At 38.7% G+C, this 16,974-nt stretch overlaps 2 protein-coding genes across 10 annotated transcripts in view; one reads left to right on the top strand and one right to left on the bottom strand.

Moving 5' to 3' along the window:
* Nsun6 (NOP2/Sun RNA methyltransferase 6) overlaps nt 1-5,868 on the top strand; it is a 78,614-nt gene extending 72,746 nt beyond the window's left edge. Inside the window, exon 16 of the transcript XR_016532706.1 lies at nt 5,850-5,868. The gene's annotated coding sequence lies outside the window, so the exon portion shown is untranslated. The remainder of the gene's footprint in view (nt 1-5,849) is intronic.
* Nucleotides 1-16,974, bottom strand: part of Cacnb2 (calcium voltage-gated channel auxiliary subunit beta 2) — a 245,580-nt gene that overhangs the window by 29,117 nt on the left and 199,489 nt on the right. The gene's annotated exons all lie outside the window — the stretch shown is intronic.

Raw genomic sequence — 16,974 nt, 5'->3', positions numbered from 1 at the left:
ATAAAAAATGTGTGTACTTAATCTCAATAAAGGGAAGAAAGTAATGCAGGTCAGCTTAGAGGATAAAAAAGAAGTTTATTCTGGACTATTGTAGCTTCATTTTGCAAGTTGGTTTCTTTTTGGAGGATTCATCACCCAGCCCACCATTCCTGGAATAGCCCAGGATGTCTTTTAGCATCTATTGTATTCATTTATGATTAGAGACTCCAGTCACATCAAAAATCCTACATTAGCTCGAGACCATCTGCCTTCACCTTCTTCCTTCCCGCTTGGATGCCATTACTTGCATTATCTGGCCAAAAGACCAAGATGGTCCAGGCAGTCCTAAAACTTCCTACCTTACAGATGCACTGTAATTATACAGTAAGGTCCTTAATCTCATATCCAGGAAAGAGGCCCGTGTTGGTTTGTAACAACAATAATTTTTATTTTCTCTAGTTTTTTTAGAATCAGAATGCCTAAGTCTTTAAAAACTTACAAGATAATTAATTTTAAAAACATCTTTGATAATGATGTATGACAATCATAAATCACTGATACTGTTTTTACTTTTCTAACAAATTATTTCTCCCGAAACAATCCAATAAGTAAAATTTATTAAGATGTACTAGAGTCAAAATATCTTCTAGTAAAAAGCAAAAAGAAATTCATGGACAACAAAAAACCTTTAATCATAATTAATGGTTCTTCAGATGTTCATCTATCTATTTCTTCCTACAAATATGCATTATGCTATGCTAAATAGCAAAACACACATGTCCATTTTCCTCATGATAAAATCAATAATGAATACAATATGAAATTTCATAGTTAAATAACTATAATGTATTTAATATTAACTATACATAACTTGAAACTTTTTAAACAAAATCCAAATCTCAAGTAAGTACCTTTTGTTTTACTACACCCACATAGGTGTCCTATTTCTTGGGTGGTTTCTCCAAATACATTTCTGTGTTTCATACAGCCCCCTCCCCTCCATGCCCAGAAGGCAGTGAAGTCTGACCCTCTTCTTAGACCCCAGACCATTCTCTGTAGGCCTCGGCACATGGAGTGTAGCCTGGCAGCATTCAGAACCTCAAATCCTGAGCATTGATACATTCACCACCATGGTTCTGGTCAGTATTTATTTCTGCCACAAGGATGAGAGTGGGAGAAGTGAGAACCAATAGGCACAACCCTTTTAAACTACTGCTTGGCATTTTAGTGGTTATAAAATGCCTATTCCATCCTTATTTAGAAAATTATACACCACAAATAATTTCTAAAGAAGAATTCTAAACAAATGCAAGGAAACCCCTTACAAACTACATGCTGACAACCACAGGCCGACACATTATATTTTGTGTTAATTCAGTAATCTTTACTTTCTTCTCCACTCTAACAGCTGTAGTTTTTTGCTAGGTTTCCAGAGTTCTTGAGCTCAAGAGTTTTGCAAGTTTAGGGATGTTTATTGTATTGTTTACTTCGCATGGAATGTTTTTGTTTTTCTTAAACACAACAACTAAGCAAAGCATCTCATTGTTAAACAAATATTTTGGCAGAAAACACGATTAGTGTATAGAGTTATGGGAGGTTAAGTTCCATATATGGGACTTGTCTGTTCACTTCATGAACTCATCAAACCCTTTGTGGCCATTTTAATTTCAATATGATGGGAATTTAAACTGATGGATGCCTGGCTTGAGAAAGAACAGTAAGGCTCAAGAGATTGAAACCAGAGGAAGGCAGGAAATCACTTGCTATATTAACTGATTGCAAAGTGATCATTCAAACACATAGATGAATTCTGGTAACTAGCTGCAATGACTTTAAGGTCAAAGTGGAGACAAAAAACTGCCAACACCATCCCCAGTCAAGTCAGTATTTCCACCTTCCTGATGGCCTTCTGGAAGCCAAGGCTTCAAGAAAAGTCCTACATCTAAGAAAGATCAATTTTTACTTACCTGGACCACATCTCTGGTTGCTATGGAATCTAGCTTAGTACACTCACTCACGTTTTGCAAATATGTTTAGATCATGATCGCTAATAATTGCTTCAATGTCAGTATTTACCACATGGGAATGATTGGGCTTAACTTATCTCATGTACTTCCTTAAAGCCTCTGAGGCATAACATTGCTTCCAGCTACTAAAAAGAACTTCAGGAAGTGTAAATGAGTTTCTCAGGGTTCTGCTGTGAATGCAAAAGCTCAGGGACAGCACCCAAGCCCCAGAGTTCAAGCTCCATGGATGACAAAGAATGAAAAATAATGAAACTAGGATTGCATTAGAGAGACCATTTTGTCATCTCATTTAAAAAACAAAAACCTGTTGCCTTCCCTTTTTTTCAATTAAACAGGAAAATTGATTAGAAATGGATGATTTTTTAAATAAACATAGGTTATCCACATTAAATCAAGAAGAGATAAGTCAACCAAACAAACTAATTAAAAATATAATGAGATAGTAGAAGCAGGGACCGGGAGTTTGGCCTAGTGGTCAAAGTGCTTGCCTAGCATGTATGAAGACCCGGGTTCGATTCCTCGGTACCACATACATAGAAAAAAGCCAGAAGTGGTGCTGAGGCTCAAGTGGTAGAGCTCTAGCCTTGAGAAAGTCCAAGGACAGTGCTCAGGCCCTGGGCTCAAGCCCAGGACTGGCAAAAAAAAAAAAAAAAAAAAAAAAAAAAAAAAACAAGAGATAGTAGAAGCAATCAGAAACATGCCAACTAAGAACAACCCTGGCCCAGATGGTTTCATTGCGGAATTCTACAAGACCTTTTTTCATTAGAGACTACTTCATTAGTTTCTATAATCAAAACCACATAGATAAGACCTTAAATATTTAATATGGTGTATTTACTCCTGTACAAATGAAAAAAACATTAAGTTTAACGTTTCTAGCCTTCCCTTTTTAATGGCTGTGCATAATTATGTTTATTGACGAGAGAACGCCATACATTTAGCCAGTCGGACATCTCTCTTCTCTAGAAAGCAGAAGCTGGGGTACAGTGTGTGGAGGAATCCATATACATACACAATCTGTTCCTGTACAACCCAGGAACAAGTAGGCAACAAGGAGAGACAGTTACTGACTCGTCTGCCACTAGGTGTGACTGACTGATTCATCTTCCTTGGGCTTTACTCACAGCTCTCACATAAACTTGGTGCCAAGAGTGTGTTAGGGAGAAGATGTCATCTCTTTCAGCCTGTCACCCCTGGCTGAAGATTTGTCCCTTTAGTGTGATTCCTCTGTGCTTTGCTATACTCCAAAATAATGAGCAGAGCCTCCATCATACCACTTGTGGACCACAGAAAGATCTGTGGACCCCCATGCATGAGAATCTGCAGAGATGCTGAGCAAAGAAGCATGAGACTAAAAAGATCTTAAGGTTCACCTAAGAGATGCTTACGGAATTATTAGACATCGTTTGCCATTTTAAAAATGTTTTAACAATTGTCTATGCTTTCTTAAACAGATTTCTAAATCAACAGTATTTATACCTGAATGGATATAGATCCCCTAGAACCATCTGTTACATTTCATACCTATCAATATGGGATAGACTTTCCTATGCTCTCACAGTTCCCTACGTTCTGAGAGTCCAAAAAAATAAGTAGAATGAGCATGAAAGCTCAGGATTCTGTTGTCTGCAACCCAGAGCCTTCTTTCATCCATCAAGCTTTTCTGTGTTTTTTTTTTACATGAAACACTCATTCTTGGCAACAGAAACATGGAGAAAAAGAGACAAAATTTCCACATCTCTAATATTTCCAAGAATCTAAACATCAGGATCTTCAAATAATTTTACCATTTAAATTACAAATCCAAGTGAAAGTTGGCAACTGAAAAAAAATCATTGAAGAAAAAGCAACATATAGTCTAGGGTTGCTTTTACGTTGAAAAATTATCTAAAATTCATTTTGAAAGAAGCTGCAACAGAAACAATGGCATACTTTTCTTGCCAGTCCTGGGCCTTGAACTGAGGGCCTGACCACTGTCTGTGGGCTTTCTCAAGGCTAGAGTTCTAACCCATGAGCCACAGTGCCAGAAAACCAGCACTAGAAAACTTCTAGTGGTTAACTGGAGATAAGAGTCATACAGACTTTGATGCCTGGTCTGGCTTTGAACCACTATCCTCAGATCTCAGCCTCCTGAGTAACTAGTATTACAGGCTTGAGCCACTGCATCTGGCTGGCACAATACTTCGAATGCGCTTTTCCTGAGACTACATTAACTTTCTAAAACAACCTAGAGTCATCCAAAGCTAAGCCTATGGTCAACTGGGGAGATAAACTTTCAAGATTAAAAAAATTACCTGACTAATAAAAGTAATGAGCTGTCTTCCTTATGCATTTCCTGTACTATCTCATAAGATAGTCCTTATAACTTGTCAACATTTTGGAGTAAATGTCAATCGTATTAGAGGTCCCAAAAGTTTTCTTAATTTTTCATGGTTCCCATACGTCATCTTTATGATTTTTTTTTTTTTTTGCCAGTCCTGGGCTTGAGCTCAGGGCCTGAGCACTGTCCTTGGACTTTCTCAAGGCTAGAGCTTTACCACTTGAGCCTAAGCACCACTTCTGGCTTTTCTCTATGTATGTGGTACCGAGGAATCAAACCCGGGTCTTCATGCATGCTAGGCAAGCACTTTAACCACTAGGCCAAACTCCTGGCCCCTATGAAATTTTTATGAAGAACTTACAAGTATGCTTGAGGTAATTCCTCAGCATAGACCTGTCAAGAGAATCAATCATAGAATATATAGATAGCCATTTGTGCTTACTCTTGGCAGCAAGAAAAATCATCGAAAGAATTTTGGGAGATAAATATGTACATTTACATACATATGACAAACTACACATATTTATATCCACATGCATGTCTACACACATGACACATGTAGTACATGTACATATATAATAGTATGTGTGTACATGTCATACTATATATGCATAGTATGTAAATTAAAATTGTACTTTAAGAAATACTACATATTTGCCATAATTTTAGCTACCCAAATAGCCATAGGTTTCTAGAATGTTTCCCTCTCTAATATAGAATGGCAAAATTGGAGGAAAATAGTAAAAGGGATGAAGTGTAATTTACTGCTTTCATTTTGCTGATCCTTCCTTTATTTAAATTCAAGTGTCTTGTTAGCCTTCTCATCATTGTTTAGGCTGATAAACTCAAGTAATTTGTAGTGCTGTCAAGCAGGAAAAATACTGAAATTTTCTTTAAATGGCTCTGCTATTTGAAATAGCTAAGATCTCGAGTGACTATTTTTTTAGCTAGTAAAACATCTGACTTTTGTTTTCAGTACTATTTTGAACTGACATAATAATTGCACTTATATACAGGATCCAGTGTGCTGTTTTGATACATTTATATTTGATGTGATGATTAAATCAAAGTAATCATACCTCTATTATTTTTTTTCAAAATACATTTTCTAGCTCTTTTGAAACCTTCATTTTAAAATTAACTTGTGCAACAGAACAGAAATTATTCTGGAAGGAACTTTTAATCTTATCTTCACTAGACAATAGATTTAAGAAAACTAAAGCCATCAATATATATTAAAATATACATGCAACCTATCTTACTGCAAGTATAGCTACGATAAGGACATTATAAATGATTTATTCCAGACTTTTGTATTAATTACCACTTCTTTCTGCTTATGGTCTGGTGGATCAGAAATAGACACTAGTTGTTGTCTAAAGTTCACTGTTAATAGCATGCTTCAAGTTTTCTACAAAGGATGCTGTTGCCTAATGGTCTCCATAATAAAAAGAATCCAATTGCCAATTAATCAGAAACCTAAGAATATTTTCTCTTTCTAAGACTATGACCTTTGCTTTCAGCATCTGCTTGCCCTATGCCTGCTGTTCCCCTTCTCCGCAACCCCCCAGCCTGTCTAAAGCTTCCAAGTGTCTGGATTTGTATTCCTATTCTGCCCCTACTGGTGGAAACAAGAACTTCAAGAGAATCATCTGTGGATTAAAACATGGCAACATCACTGGGCCCCCACTATATGAAGGAGGAGGGTACAATTCACAGCAAAACAGTCGGGTAAGTTGGCATCCCAACTTTTGTACAGCTTGGTAATTCACATTGATTGGTCACTGGCATATGACTCCATGAGCCTAAGTACACAGCTGCCTTGCCACCAGAAGGTAGGATTACACTACCAGAATCTGATCTCTGAGAGTCACCTTTACTGTTTTACATGTGAGCTAACAGGCATGCAGGTAACCCTTTATTCTAATGTAGCCACATCTTGCCAGCTGTGGTCTTGTTCAGATTTGCAGGGTTTCCCATACTAAACCATGAAAATCCCTTCCTACCAAAATGTATTAATTATATCCTTTCATGAGCAATTTCAGTGAAATATCTCAAAACTTCCTATTTTGACATTTTGACTATTAGAGCTAGAACAGCCCTTTGCCAGAGAATGCAACCTTCTCATTAAAAAAGAAAAAAAGAAAACGAAAGCCCAACAGCTTTGTATCTCAGTCAAGGTCATAGAGAACAGTGCGGCAAAAAAGCTCACTTGGGGCTCCCAGCCTCTGATCCCGAACTTTGTCCAGCACATCTGACTCTGGTCCTGATGGACAAAAACTCAAACACCAACACATTCTGTGGTTGTATAACAGCAATTAAAATAAAGTGGGGGGACACCTATTTTTTAAAAAGCAAGAATTGTAAGGTCAATCTCTCCCACTTCAACTATTTATAGTAACTTACGTTAATTCTCTGTGTGACTGATAGGGGAAGGGATACATTTCTGGCTTCACTTAACAACACACCAGTGAACCAGATGAGTATTGACTGATGGTTTCAGACACTAATAAGTCCAGAGTCTGTTCCTAGGAAAATGCTTTGCATGCGTCATTAAGGCTATTTTCAGCGTTACGGTCTTGAAGTGAATGTAAACTAGCACTGGTGATTCTGAATTTAAATGTGATTCCAGTGAGCCAAGGAAAAAGCATAACATATTGCTTTCAGGTGTTGGATAGTGGTGATTATCTTTTTAAGGCTACAGTAAATCTATTGACTTTTATAAGTCTTTGAAATCATTTTGATAATAATCCCTATTACCTCTTTTTATTTATCAGTTAATATTTATAGCAACCTGAAGAGAAATACTGCTATCTAAATCGTGCATTTGTTTTCACAGTAAGTGGAATCTACCATACTATATTGCTATGGTATGGTAATTATTCCCCACCTTAGAGGTCATAAAATGAATTATTAGTCACCAGTGCATTGCACCACTGGGAGGTAGTAGAATCTTCAATACCTGGTGCCTGTTGGGAGGGAGTTAGGCCACTAGTGATGTACCTGTGAAGGAGATATTGGTGCTAGGTCTTTCTTCTCTCCTCTTCCTGCTGCCACACTCTGAAACATCTTCCCACCATGCCCCATTCACTGGCTCCAAAGCTATGGGCCACTGACCATGGTCTAAACCTTTAACTGTGAGCTGAATAAGTATTTCTTCAGGTATTTTGTCACAGTAAAAAAAAAAATAAAGGTAAGGCATATACTAAGTGGAAATGACTTGTATGACATTTTTAAAGGGATACCCCATGTGAAAAGCGTCCTGATTGCCAGTGGGTGGGTACTGACAAGGATATTTTTCCTTGATAACCATTAAAGTCATCATGTCTGTCTTTGGTGAAGAACCAGCAATACCACAGAACAGCCATGCCCGTCCTGCCCAACTACTGAGTCATTCTCACTGGGTTCAGGAAAGGAAACACCCATCTGATGAAACAGAATGTAGGCTATAGTAGTGATGTTCAAATTCTGTTTTATATCAGAGTCAGCCATGGGGATGAAACTTGTTAAAATGTAGAGGAAAAAGCTCACCCCAAAACTCAATTGAAGTCCTTCAGAAAAGTGAGCTCAGGTAGCTGCACTTTACTGTTTTACAGAATGATCAGATTCAGAACCTAAACTTCTGCAAGTTGTCTGTAAGAGGCCACTTGTTTTTAAAAGATTTAACTGAAAATAATTATAAGGCAAAAGTGCAATTATGGAGATATAGTTGTGCCAGACATCATTCTAAATTTGAATTTAAACTAAGGACAATGTCCCAAAGCTTCACTTTTGGGGTTCTCAATAGGCTAAAAAGGTACGGCTTAGGCGAGTAGGATAGAAGTATGGGTTTGGTGTGAAAGAAATGGACTCTTTGTTAAACAATTTAACTGGTCAATTATGGGGTTTAAGGAAGATAAGAGAAGCCGGGCTCAGTGTCACATGCCTGTAATCCTAGCTACCCAGGAGGCTCAGATCCGAGGACCACTGTGGTGAGACGCTTATCTCTAATTAACCACCAGAAAGTGGAGCTGTGGCTCAAAGTGGTAGAGCACTAGCATTGAGCTGAAGAGCTTTGGGGACAGTGCCCAGAGCCCAGAATTCAAGCCCGACAACAACAACAAAAAAAGAGTGAAAACAGACAATTATGATACACAAAAGTGGGACTATCTAAACATGTTAGACACACACAAATGAAAGATGTAATAGGAATGAGTATTACAAGAGCAATAGCATTTCTAGGTGAGACATACCTTTTCCCTTAGGTGCAGTTAAGCAGAAAACAAGTGCGTGGGGACGTCCTGATGGATGTTGGATGGCAAGTGCATTGTATTTGGCATAGGGATTTATAATGCTTAAAACAGCCTTAGTACAGTACACACTATGCGCACCTTCCTATCTAGACATTTCTTGCCTCCATGATAAAATAAAAATGTTAAAGTCCTGTCTGTGTCATAAAGTCAAATACTTTTGGCAGGCACAGTAAGTATGGTGCCTACTTTGCAAATAATAATAATAATAATAAAAGTAATGTGATAGCAGTCTCCAAGCCAGATGGTTGCACATGGTAAAGACTTTAAGCCATAATTGCAGCTCCACAACCCCATCATTTCTGTTCCACTTTTAGGCTTTGGCTAGCTAGTGCTCTGAGGGAACTGGAAAATCCAAAGATTTAACCATGGGCAAGTCAGTGATAACTCATGGCAGCTGGATAACGGCTTCCTTTTTTGGAGAAAATGATAGTTATAAACAAGAGTGAATTTCCAATCTGCCATGAAAAATACCTCAATAAAATGTTGTGATAAAGAGGCAATGTTTTTAATCATATTTTATTTTTTTTAATGTGGATGCCTCCTGAAAACAAACATCAAAAAACTTTCCAATTCTGTGTAACACCTTAACAATCTGACCGCTAGTAAGGATGGGTGGATCTTGATGCAGCATTGCAATAATACGAATGATTTGTAATATGATGACGAAAATTATATTGAGTGCATTTTAAGTTGTTGGGCTACATACAAAACAGGTAATATCAGGACCGTTAACCTCAAAAGCATGTGATTGTCGGGGTGAAGAACGCTACATAAAGAAGTCTAGATGTGATTAAATACAGTTAGTGGCCAGAAGGGAGACAGATGGTATCAACTATTAAAATTCTTTATGGCTTGTTTATTTAGACATGGTACCGTAGATTGAACTCCTGTCCTTGAGATAGGCTACTCTTACTAGTTCTCAGTACTCTGCCATGCCCCAATCTTTTAATTTGTGTTTTTTGTTTTTTGCCTTGAACTCAGGGCCTGGGCACTGTCCTTGAGCTTTCTCAAGGCTAGAGCTCTACCACTTGGGCCTCAGCACCATTTCTGGCTTTTTTCTATGTATGTGGTACCAAGGCATCGAACCCAAGTCTTCGTGCATGCTAAGCAAGCACTCTACCACTAAGCTAAACTCCCAGCCCTTTTGTCTTGTTTTGAGATAAGGTGTCACTAACAATAGTGTTTTCCACTGTGGCATTACTAGCACATTCCACCATGTCAAGCTCTAAATTTATTCTTTTTAGTAACTGAATAGTCCTTCTGTGGATGTAGGATTTTGTAGTAGCTGATGGCTCAATCCTGCAGACCCAGTTGAGCTTGGTTTGTTAACGGTAACTCTCGCCAGCTCAGAAAATTCATCATTCCTTTCTGAGTCTCAGTTTGCCTAAATATAAGATGAGGAGGTAAGAATAAAATCACTTGTAATCTCCCTGAGTGAATTATTCTATGAACTGTTGCTTCTACATACATGTAACTGGAAGGCTGTTGCTTTTGGATGGATAGCAGTCAATTATTCTATTACCTTTATTTTAGTCCCATAGAATCTGCCCCTCTACCCTCAGCATTGAACATATATGTTACCTGCAAAGTTTAATATATATTACTCTGTTGGCATTTGATATCTACTATTTTGTATCACTCTGTACAAAGTATATTCACCAAATTTTAAGTGGTTGTGAGGTGGGGATCTTTTAAAATCTTTTAAAACTATCTCCTCTCTTCGCTCTTCCATTAAAACCATCTTATCCATTCTCTCCATTTTACTTCTTTAGCATTTTGAAAGGATATATACATTTATTTGTTTTTTTGAAATAGGAAAGGGAAAGGGGAAAAATAAGATGATTGGGAGGGGGTTGGGGGAGGGAAATGGGGACAAAAGCATGAGAAGGGGTATCAATGTCTGAGAAGTAATGCACCTCCTACCTGGTGAATGTAACTGTAACCCCTGACAATAAAAAAAAAAAAGATTAGTTGAAAATGTAGCACCTAGGATTAGTGCTGCAGTGCTAACTCTGCGTATGTCTCAGATATAAAGCAATAGGGAGTATTGATGCTGGTGCTATTATTACATGGAGACCTAAAAGGAGAACATGTTGAAAATCAAAAGTGGGCAATTAATGCTCTGATTTGGTCAAATTCAGTTGGAGGTTAATATACAAAATAGAGGGCTTCTCTAGGCGGTTGGACACACACAAAAAAATCTGAAACTCAAAAGTGAGAGGCTATATAAAGGGCTCCAGTTCGGAGGGCTGCAGACTTCTAACTTTGAGAGAATACAAGAACTGAGTCCCCTCTGCCAAAACTAAACAGAAACCATCTGGCAAAGGACAGCCAAAGAACTTCATGTCACAGAAGTCAGGAGCGGAGAACGTGGTAAGCTGAGGGGGCGGGGGGCTGACTCTTCTGAATTTGCTGACAGCTAAAGTAAGATAAGGCAGGGTTCATGACTTACATGACCTTGTTGGGAGTCATTTTGTTGCAGTGGTTGGGCTCAAATCTTGTCATGAAGAGGGGAGAGGTTACATGGGGACCACTCCTTTGTGCAAAGGCTGGCTTGGGAGAGGGACTGCATGTAGCTAGAAGATGTGGGATATAGCTTGCAGGCTCTCAGGATGGTAACTCCATAGTGTGTCATGCTTTTAGAAAGATCTGTAAATGAAGGGAAGGGGGAGGAAGATTCACAGGATGATGCAGCAAAAGATGCTTCTTGTCCAGTCCCGATGCGGATCATGTGTGAATTGTCCTCTCAGTGGAAGCTGAGATGAGGTCAACAGATTCAAGAAGTGAAAAATGGAATGAAAAGTGAAAGAAAAAAAAAGCCATCTGAAGAAGAATGGATATGAGCGGATGGAAGTAAAGAATGGTTGCATTTGTTTCATACCTAGCTCTCACTGGAAGTGTTCAGTCATGCTGTCTGAGTTAGAGTTGAAGTAAAAAAGGTCTTCCACATACAAAGGCTTCATAAAAATGTGAATGGATACACAGTCTGAAATCTCATGCTGTATTTCCATAGGCTTAAGGTGAACCATGGCCCCAGATTTCAAGGAACTGGTAAAGAAGGAAAGGGCTACCCAATAAATAACGCTATAAAGTAAAAGGGTTTACTCCAGTGCTAGGTCTATTACAACAGAGTCATTCTGTACAGAGTTCAGAACACTAGTGTACAATAATCCTGGCACCTTTACAGGTGCACAGAATCAAGCTTAATTTGAAGAAGGGACACTGGTGTAAAGCTCTGAGGAAATCTTGTTTAGCAGAAAGTTGTTGGCCATCTTATGATGTGCCAGAGAACAATCACTGAACTCAGAGTCTACACTTAGATGGGTCAGAAGTTCTACAAGAAAAAAAGTGAATGATTCTGAAGTATTCCTACAAATCTAACAGAAAAACCCATTTTCCTTAAACCTCAGAGCTGTGTGTATCCCTCTTGTGAGGAATTAGAGAAATACTTTCATGATTGAAAGATAGGGTGGGGAATAAAAAAGTATAATAGAAGTGGCAAACTAGATCAGAGTACAATATATGCATGCATACCACAAAGAGGCTGGTAGTGTGGCCTAGTGGTAGAGTGCCTAGCAGGCATTAAGCCCTGAGTTCGAGTCCTCAGTATCACTTACAAAGAAAAAGCTGAAAGTGGTGCTATGGCTCAAGTGGTAGAGCACGAGACTTGAGGAAACTCAAGGACAGTATTCAGGCCCTGAGTTCAAGTCCTAGGACTGGCAAAAAATAAATACCATAATGAAACTTTTCCTTTATTTAGGTCTGAGAGCAAGACCGGAACTCAGTCCCTGTCATTTTTACTCACTGGCTACTGCTCTGCCTCTAACCCCAGAGTTTTCTAAATGTCACTAATAAGAGTTTCTTTCAAAAGTTATCAGGGACATACACAATCATTATAGTATTCACAATGATACTCAAAAGGTAGAAACCACTCAAGTGAAACCAAGACGAAACCAAGAGTGACAGAGACATACAACAGAAGATGATTTGGCCTTAAGTGAATGATACACCTGCTACTGTGGAGATGGACAGTGGTGAGGGGGCATACCGTTGCCTCCACATACCCGTGTCCTCAAGGTTGAACCCTTTGTAATAATTTAGATGGGTAATACCATATTACACATTTTTATGAAACAAAACATGTAAGACTAAATATCCTGTGAAAGTGAGAAGGCAAAGTTTTAAAGACGAGGTTCATCATGGTCATAATCTATGACATGCTGGTAGCGAGAAGCAGCCTGTTTTGTTTTGTTGGTCTTGGGGGCTTGAACTCTGGACCTGGGTGCTGTCCCTGAGCTCTTCAGTTCAAGGCTGTGGAAGCAACCATTTCTAAGGAACACACTCTGTACAAACTCACCTAAACCTACTCACCAAGTATCATTTGGAAGTTGAATGCTCACATGGCAGATGAAATTCATTTGCTATGCATTTATGCCCTAGAGCTACTCCTATATATGTCTACCATGGCAAAGTACAAAGTAGCAATAAGAGAAGTCTCAGTGTGGGCTCGAACACTGAGACTTGATAAAAAGATACAAGCCATGTTGAATACATTCACAAAATTCATTTCTAGGAACATTAAGAGAAGAATGAAATTGAGTAGCAACTGTCAGAGAGTATGTACAGAACTTGTACCTGGAGTGCTTACTTGCAAATGAACACGAATGAAATTCATTATATATTTAGATTATAATCTGTATCTAGTATCCTTTAGTAGTCGCAGGTAGGAATGGGGCTAGAAGAAAAGGGAGAAGGGCTGTCAGCAGGCAACAGAAAAGAATTTAAAGGGCAGCCAGAGGGAATAAGCACTGAAAAGGATAAGAAGATTATAGCTCAGAGATTGTATTTGGAATGAATAAGAAGATTGGAGAATAATGTGTGTTACCCTGTAAAGAGTATGTAAGTCAGCAGTGTGTAAGCAAGATAGATTGGGGTGGGGAGGGAGGGATGTTTCCTCTGATAGAGATAATCAGAAAGTAGTAGTTTACATTCTGTCAAAACTGTGAAGGATTATATTAACTAGGTGAAGAAAAATTGAAAATAAGAAAATGGGGCTGGTTATAAAAGAAAAATGGAATTCAACTGAAGCATGTACATATCCATAAAACCAAGGAATCTAGTGTCTGTATAATTACACATGCCATCCTTGATATAATAGAACTAAATGCTACCCTCACCGAATATCCTTCATGGACCACTAGGCTACGTGCCTCATTGCACAGCATGGTGCAGGTCTACTTGACTAGGGGAAAGAACCTTACCATGTGTCCTTGGCTCATGCCAGTAATCCTAGAAACTACAGGCTGGGTGTGATTATCCTAGTTCAAAACCAGCACAGGCAGGCAAGTTTGTGAAATGCTTATCTCCAATTCATCATCAAAACTCAGGAGTGGTAGAGCACCAGCCTTGAGAAAAAAACAAAACAAAACAAACAAACAAAAAAACACTAAGAAATAATGCCTAGCCCCTTAGTGCAAGCCCCAGTAATGGCAAAAATAAAAAATGCTCAAAGTCCAGAATTCAAAGTCCTCCCCTGTTTGGTCTAGTTCTTATCAGCCTGTTAACTATATCCCTTTTTAGCTGCCAGATAGCTTGCCAGAACATGAATGGAGTCTGTAGAGTTAAACCATTTAACAAACCTTAGTGCTTTAACCTTCTTAAAATTCCTAAAAGATAAGCAACTAGAAAGTGTTGAGTGATACATAATTTTCCCTTGGGCTCAATTCCATGACTTAAAACTCCTTTAGTAACAGTCCCCAAAGCAATGAGCTATTTATCCCTCAAGAGAGAAGCATTGATATTTGCCTGTGTTGATATAGGCGTTCCAAGCAGAATTAACTGCTAGCACTACAGCATGTAATCCATATTAACCTCTGAAAGTGCTTACCATACTAAAACTTAAACTCAGGGACTTTAGCTTTTAAGCCTTTAAAGCATTTTTTCCAGGCCTGGTACTGTCTCTGAGCTTTTTATGCTCAAGTCTAGTGCTCTACCATTTGAGCCATGGCTCTGCTTTTGGCTTTTTGATGGTTAGTTGGAGTAAGAGTATCACAGAGTTTTCCTGCCCTGGCTGACTTTGAACTATGAAGCTTGATTAGATAGAAGGACAGAAGTGAGCCACTAGAATCTGGCTTCTTGTGTAGTTTTTTGATCCAGGCTGACACTCCCACTTGAACCACTTTAGCTGGTTCATTGGAGATAAGATCTCAGTCTCCTGAGTAGCTAAGATTATAGGTGTGAACCACAATTACCCTGTTGTTTATTTACCTTTATGAATTTTAGACATACTGATCATTTATCCCTAAATCTTCCAAGAAATTTCATCAGTGCTCCTTTAATAATTTAAATACCGTTAAAATAATTACTATTTCTAAATCTGTATCTTAGGCAACACTTTCTAGTCACCTTCCCAATATATCAGCAAAAACTCTCGCAGGCGGCAGCTCCACAAGCTCCTTTCCACCCCCCTGCACTGATCAACATGCGTTCACTGTACTTCCTAAAAATACAAGGTCTTCTCATGCTCCTTTTGCAAACCAAGTGCCCTGTGACATATTGGTAGGTATTTTTATGTGAACTCTATGACTTTGGGTAGTGATTTTCCACTTCCATGAGCACAAATCACATTTTTAATAAAAAATCAAGATTATTTCTTTATCCTCCTAAGGAAAGAAAAATCGTGGTTTTCTTTTCTAAACATTACAAAGCAAATACCAGAAGGATGTATCAAATGCATTTACTTCAAAACTTGGTCCTATGATAGATATTAAATGTTTTAATATATGGATTTTAACAGAGGGAAATTGCATTCCCAAGGGCAAATATTGGTCTAAGTTTTAAATGTATGAAATATAAATTCTAGGTATACCTCAAAAATAGAAATACAATAAGCATAAATATGTCTCTGGTATTTAATGTCAGGAGGGTAACAAGAAAACATTTTCTTTGGGTGTGTGTCGGTCACGGGGCTTCAACTTGGGGTCTGGGTGCTGTCCCTGAGTTCTTCATCTCAAGGCTACCACGCTACCCCTTGAGCCACGGCGCCACTCCTGGTTTTCTAGTGGTTAATTGAAGATAAAAGTCTCATGGACTTTGGTGTCCGGGCTGGCTTTGAACCTCGATCTTCAGATCTCAGCCTCTTGAATAGCTAGGATTATAGGAATGTGCTTCCATCACTTTTTTTAAAATATTTTTATTGTAATTAATGAAAGGGTTACATGATATTTGCCAGATAGTAGGTGCATTAATTCACATACATTGATACCCTTTCACATGTCTTGATCCCCATTTCCCCCGTCTTGGTTTTCCCCCCTTCCCTATCAAATTTCAAATAACCAAATACACTTCTTTTATCATCCATTTTCTCTATCACATCCATGGACTTACCCAGCCCCGCTGATTTTTTTTCTTGCAGAGATTTTATTTCCAGTCCTATATTCACTTGCTTATTACAAGCTGGTTTTTGCCTGAGTATTAAAACTGGTCCTGTCACTTTAAATCTACTTTTTTTCCCCTCCTAGTACTGGGGCTTGAAATCAGGGCCTGGGCACTATCCATGGACACGTTTTGCTCAAGGCTAGTGCTCTATTGGTTGAACCACAGTGACACTTCTGGCCTTTTCTGTGTATTGTGCTACCAAGGAACTGAACCCAGGGCTTCTGGCATGCTAGGCAAGCACTCTACCACTAGGCCACACTCCTGGCCAATCATCTGGAATCTTTAATCCAGCAAAATTAAAGTCACAGATTCAGCTGCTTCAATGATAGTTTCAGATCATTTCATACTCCCTGGTTTACAACTTTTGTTTACTGAAGGAATGTCAGCATACCCAAAAGAACACTCAAGGTACTTTTTGTTTTGCTTTTGGTCATAGTCCAGCAGCTTGAACTCAGGGCAGGCCTGGGTGCTGTCATTGAGCTTTCTAGCCATAGATCCTCTTCTAGATTTTTGGTGGAGAGAATAGTCTCATGGATTTTCTTGCCCAGGCTAGATTTGAACATTGATCCTCAGACTTCAACCTGGTGAGTATCTAGGATTGCATGCCTAAGCCATTAGCACCCACTCAGATCTATTCCTGCTTGCCTCCTATCTTTCCCTTCATTATGTCCTGTGTTGTATCTCAAAGCAATCTTTGACTCTTGAGTTTCTTTACAACCATGCACTGGTTCTTGTATTTTCTTTGCTTCTTTCTGAAAAGCTGTCCTCCATAAAACAGCTTCTCAAATCTTACGCATTCTCTCCCTCAGCTCAGCTACAGGGTGTGATGATGTTCCCCTTATGAATTATTTACTGTTCCTTTTGAGAGCCTAGAGTGCCATGCTCACTGTTATTTGTTACACTGGATTTTCTTCTTCAG

The sequence above is a fragment of the Megascapheus bottae genome, chromosome 26 (genome assembly GCF_031878675.1).
Source record: "Megascapheus bottae isolate mThoBot1 chromosome 26, mThoBot2.hap1, whole genome shotgun sequence".
In the NCBI taxonomy this organism is placed as follows: domain Eukaryota; kingdom Metazoa; phylum Chordata; class Mammalia; order Rodentia; family Geomyidae; genus Megascapheus; species Megascapheus bottae.
Note: the sequence above shows the minus strand (reverse complement) of the source record. Positions and strands in the feature narration are given on the sequence as shown.